Consider the following 6,026-nt stretch of genomic DNA (forward strand, 5'->3'; position numbering starts at 1 on the left):
GCCGCATCCAGTTGTGTTCCCCGAGGCCTGGCACGAGGTAGGCAGAATCACCCAGGTGGACATGAACAGATCCAGGCGCAGCTGCACCGGCCGCTGGCACTCCACCACTGACACTTAGGAGAGGCTGCTGCCGATGACTGCAGACGGCTCTTCCAGCCCCGGTCTCAAGTGAGGCACCCAGTTTTCAGAGACATACCCTCAGCCCCCATGGCAGAGAGTCAGGAGGGAGTCCTGGATGCTGTCCTGGACATCTCTTGGCAACACTGTAATCGCCAACCCTGTGTCCATCTGCCCCCCGGAAGGATGCCAGGTTTTCCTGAGCGATTGTGCCAGGTCAGGCTCCTCACCTGCTCAGGCTCCTTTGCAGCCAGGCAGCCTCTGAAATGTGGTGGGTGGGTGGGTGTCCCTTCCTAAATGGCAGAGGTCCCTGTGCAGCTGCCCCTTTGCCTTCCTCTACTCCTCCTACCTGGACTATGGACTCTGCGCAGAGGCGCAGCAGCCCAGCTGTGCCTCGAGGATGGTCCACATGCTGGGGTGGGGCAGCCTGTGCACGTGCAGCGGGTGCCCCGGGCAGGCCTCTAAGCCTGCACTGCAGGTCTCCTGCTGTGGTTAGTGGGGTGTGGCCTGAGGATGCTCCTCACCCCCTGCGGGGGTGCATTTGCCTGGTCCTTGGACACACGGACTTGGTGTAAAGCCGATGCCGCTATTGGATTTGCAGCACTGAGCGCGTTGTCCACACTCAGCCCGCAAGCGTCTCATCCGCTCTGCCCATTTTTCTCTCCCCCGCCATCCTCCCCAGGAGCCTCACTTAATTCCAGCTTCTATTGTCATTAAATGGAAAAGCCACTTCAATAACTTCAAAATAAATGATCTCTAAAGGGCCTTTGAGAGGCAAAAGCCAGGCCTGAGTCAGCTTGGGACCCCACATATTCCCACGGGCCTAAAGCTGGGGGGCAGAGGACGAGGTGAGAAAGCCTCCCCTGGGAGAAGCAGGGGGCTGGGGTCTGGGAGAGGCAGGCTCACACTCCTGGGCTGACCCTTATAGGCAGGGGGCCATATGCTCTATTCTCCTGCACAGGGTTCGTTAATGATTACATCAGACAACTGACCAAACTGTCTGTCTGGGGCAGACCGAGACGTTTCTGCTGTGGAGGCCCAGGGAGACCAGCTCTCCTCCTGAGGCCCCGGCCCTTCCTGTTCTCCTGGATCTCCCGGGTTGGCGCCCAGCATAAGCGGGCTCATCCCTCTCATCCAAACCCTTGTCACTTCACAGCCCCAAGAGCTCTTGTTCGTTGACTCACCAGAGCCCACTGCCCCAGCCCAGGAGAGATGGGGGACCCCAGAAAACCAGGGTGCCCCATTTTCCTCTTTTTTATGGCCACTTTATTAGATACGGCTCGCCTGGTAGAAATGTAGAGTGTAGCCGTTTTTAGGGTACCCAAGGATTGCACAGCCGCTACCATAGTCAACACTAGGTCACTTTCACCTCCTCAAAAGCCCTGCACTGTGAGCAGCCACTCCTCTTTGCCCCTCCCCCAGCCCCTGACAGCCACTATCTGCCCTATCTCTGCGGTGGGTCTTCTCTGGACATTCCGTGCACAGAGCCCCACCGTCCTCTGTGACCGCTTCCTTGCCCACATGGAGGGCATTGGAGGTCTGCCTCGCCGCACACTTGCCAGAGCTTCCCTCCTTTTTGTGGCTGACTAATATTCCAGTAATACTTTGTTGCCTGAATGTCCTACATTCCATTGATCCTTGCATCAAGTGGGTGGAAGGACAGGCAAGCGCGAGCCTGGGTCCCACCAGCCTCAGACTAAGCCCTACTTCGGGATCCCCTGGCCATCCCTGCGGGCTGTGGCCGTGCTGTGGGGAGTCCCAGCTGCTCGTGTGTGGTAGGAGAGGCTGGATGGGATGAACTTGGAGAAAAGTATTTTAAAAATGAAAAAATAGGTGTAGCATCTGTGGTGTGCTTTGGAGGAACATGTATTATTGTCTGGATTTCCCTTGAAATATTACAAGTGTGGAAATAGTCTGACCATTGGTTTCCTTCTAAGGACTTTTTGCCTCCTGACCTGAAATGCAGATACAGCCAGGGCTGAAGGTACTTGGCTCTCTACATTAGGTTTTCCCCCTCAAAAGTATCGCCAGCCCATTGCTGAGTCCTGGCTGAGCTGTCCCCTCCACAGCTGACAGCCCTCCATGTTGGGCCGCAGGGTGGCTTCTCACCCGCCTCCCGGCCATGCAGAGTGACGGTCCCTGTCCCCTGAGTGTGCATGCCGCTTCCCTTGCCTGACCTTTGGGGAGCAGTCCTTTCTCCTACAACCTTTATTTTTTAAAAAGAATCCTAAATGAGGTGAGTAATATAAAAAAAAAAGTAAACACAAACCTTGAAAAATAGAGAAAAAGCCCAAACCACTCATAAAGCCACTGCCCAGAGCAGTCCTCAGTGTTGATTTGTGACGTGTGGGCTTCCTGTCCTCCTGTCTGTCTGTCCTTCTGACCTACACAAGTACGGTTACACACACACAGCAGATCCTGTGTAATTACACACTAAACTTTCCATCTGAAAGTGGATAACAGAACCATAGCTGATTCACCTGTGGTCCCAACACCTGGAGATACCTATGGTCTCTACTGTTAATACTACCTGTTCTTCTAGATGTTTCCATGAGTAGATTTTTATTGGTACAGAAGCCCTTTCCTCCTGTTGGTTCCTTGTGGCCTCCCTGGGTCCCCAGGTGATGTGGTGGTAACAGTGTGGGCATAGGGTAGTGGCGCCTCGTTGGAGGCCCAGCCCAGAGGCATGAACTTTTGAGAAGGTATGAATAGGCCAAATGTCTTCCCCTAGCTCATTCACAACCTCCTTCCTGTCTCCATGACAACCCATATCCCTTAATAAGCAGCTGGACCCCAGGTGAGGAGGGAACCAGTGAGTCTGGCCTTTGTCCCTCCTGGGCTCCTGGGTGGTGGTGGGCTACTGAGTTTCTGACCCATGCCCACTGGTCAGCATGTCCTGATCATCTGGGCCCCAGAGAAGCCATCAGCACACTGAGGAAGCCCTGAATTACGTAACCGCTAGCAATCTGTGCCCTCTTCCTCCCCACATCTGAGGGTGCTGGGGGGCAGGTGGCCAGGCACGAGTTGCGGACAGGAGCTGCTCATCCTGTCTTTCCAGGTGTGTTCCCAAGTGTTTTTATATGACCAGGACACAGCAGAGGGTCGTAACTGTCTCTTCATAACAAGTAACCTCAGTTATCCACGGCTGCATGCTGTATCTTACTGATCATACAAGTCTCCTGGTACCACAAACCAGGGGCTTAAAACAACAGAAATTTAATCTCTCACATTCTGGAGACCAGAAGTCTGAAATCAAGGTGTGGACCGGGCCGCGCTCCCTCCCAGACCTGTAGGGGAGGCTCCTTCTTGCCTCTTCCAGCTTCTGGTGGCCCCAGCGTTCAGGGGCTTGTGGCCACATCACTCCAGTCTCTGCCCCCCGTGTTCACGTGGCTGTCTTTTCCCTGTGTCTCTCTGATAAAGACACCACTTATGTTGGATTAGGGTCCACCCTAACTAACATTGATGACCTCATTTTACCTAATTACATCTGCAGCAACCCTATTTCCAGCTAAGGTCACATCCTCAGGTATGGGGGCCTAGTATTTCAGCATATCTTCTGGGACACAATTCAGGCCTTAGCAGTGTTGAACCATGATTTACTTATTGTCTTTTTTTTTTTTTTTTTACTGACCGGTAATGGGATCGCAACCCTCGGTGTTGTACCCGCACCGCGCTCAGCCAGTGAGCGGGAACCGGTCTCCACATGGGATCCGAACCCTCGGCAGGAGCGCCGCAGCGCTCCCAAGCAGCGCACTCTCCAGTGCGCCACCGGGCTGGCCCAACCATGATTTACTTAACCACATCTCTTTTGTTTCCAGTGTCTCAGCCACGATCATAAATCTGTATATTTAATGTATTATGCATAGCCATGATTATTTCCTTAGTATAAATTTGTACAAGTGGATTGCTAGGCCCTCAACTCCCTCTTCGCTTTTAAGGCCTTCAGTACAAGTTTGTGTAGAGTACAGGGATCAGGGTATAATCCTGGGAAAAGGCAGAAAAGCGCTTATAACTCAGAGCTACGTTGAAAATGTGCTTGGTGCTGCCTTCTTAAGTAGGCCAGTGACATTTCACTAAGACATAGGTCAGCAAACTACAGCCTGCGGGTCAAATTCAGCCCACCCCCTGTTTTTGTACATAGCCAGGAATGGTTTTTATATTTTTAAATATAAGTTTTAAAAAAAAAACCCAAAAGAGTAATGTTCCATGACATGAAAAATGATATGAAATTCAGATGTCAGTGTCCATAAGTAAAATTTTGTTGGTACACAGCCACGCCTGCTTGTATACATACTGCCTGTGGCTGCTTTCCCGCTCCAAGGGCAGCTTTGAGTAGTTGCAACAGAGAGCACATGGCCCACGGGACCAAAAATATTTGCTATAGAACGTTTGCTGACCCCAGCTCTAAGCATCTATATTTGCATTCAGATTGGTTCCAAAAATAAAAATGTGTTGAATTCAACTGGGTCTCTTAAAAGTAGTTAACTGTATTTGGAATTCTGTGTTTTTTCTGGGCATTGGGTGCATGTGCCCCTAAAGCTGCATGGGGCGGCTCATGGTCACTTCCCTGATGTCAGCTCAGAGCACCTATGCAGTAGGGGTGGATGTCGCTTGGGGAAGGAAGACCAGACTCGGGTTAAGGGGCCCTTGGCCCCATGGCCAGGTGGTTGGAGCAGCACTGGCTCTCTGGGCCCCTGGCTCCTCCCTGTAGGTGACCCTTACCCTCTACCCATCTTCCTCCAGGAGAAGGGGGCAAGGGACTCAGGGCAGAGCATGGTGTTTAGTGACATAGAACTGTGCCCTTGTTGGGCTCATGCTGAGGTGGACATTCAAGGAGGCTCAGCTCGCAGGGACCTCACCCTAGCAAGAGGGTCCAGCAGGCAGAGAGGGGAGTCACTTTGTCAGGGCTGTCCTCCCTCCTCTGGTTGTAGAGCAATTCGTGTCCCATGGCCCTTTTTAAAGTATTTTTTCCAACATTCCACACAGCAAAGTTCAAAGAATTTCACAGTGAACACGTGCCCCACCCCCCCCACCAAGGTTCTGCCCCCGTGTTTTCTGAACTTGCTTTGCCAAGCACCTGTCCGTCCACCCTTCCTGCCCACATGTCAACCCCCCTTACCTCTGGGGCTTTATTGTGGTAAAATACACCCAACATAAAAATTGCCATTATCACCATTTTAAAGTGCACAGTTCAGAGACATATAGCATGTCCACAGCACTGTACATCTGTTCCATCTGTCTATTCCAGACATTTTTGTTTGAATGGAGTCATCCTCCAGGTGGCCTCCTGACAGGCCTCTTTCTTTTTTTTTTTTTTCCTTTTTGTCTTTTTTTTACTGACCGGTAATGGGATCGCAACCCTCGGCGCCGCGCCTGCACCTTCTCAGCCAGTGAGCGGGAACCGGTCTCCACATGGGATCTGAACCCTCGGTGGGAGCGCCGCCACGCTCCCAAGCGGTGCACTGTCCAGTGCGCCACCGGGCCGGCCCATGACAGGCCTCTTTCACTGACGTTTTCAAACTTTGTCCGTGCCGCGGTGTGTCTGTACTGCACTGCTTCCCACAGCCACGTAGTGTTCTCTGTGCATGTTAGCTCCCCGAGGCACAACAAGTCACCACAGACTGGGTGGCCTGAAACAACAGAAGTGTGTTCTCTCTGTTCTGGAGTCCCCCACGCTCTAACCAACTGAGCTAGCCAGCCAGCCTATGATGTCTGTTCTTAGATGCCACTTCCCTGTGAGCTCACAGCAGTGGTGTCAGGCTGGGAAGGATGGCAGACAACAGACACTGCACTAAGTGAGGACCAGCTGGCAGTGGAGGTGAACGCCAGCGAGGCTCTGGCCACAAAGCAGCTCTGTAGAGTGCCCTGGGGAGCTGCTGGGATTTGGCCGGAGCTCTGCAGTCCACTGG

The sequence above is a fragment of the Galeopterus variegatus genome, unplaced genomic scaffold (assembly GCF_000696425.1).
Source record: "Galeopterus variegatus unplaced genomic scaffold, G_variegatus-3.0.2 Scaffold210, whole genome shotgun sequence".
In the NCBI taxonomy this organism is placed as follows: domain Eukaryota; kingdom Metazoa; phylum Chordata; class Mammalia; order Dermoptera; family Cynocephalidae; genus Galeopterus; species Galeopterus variegatus.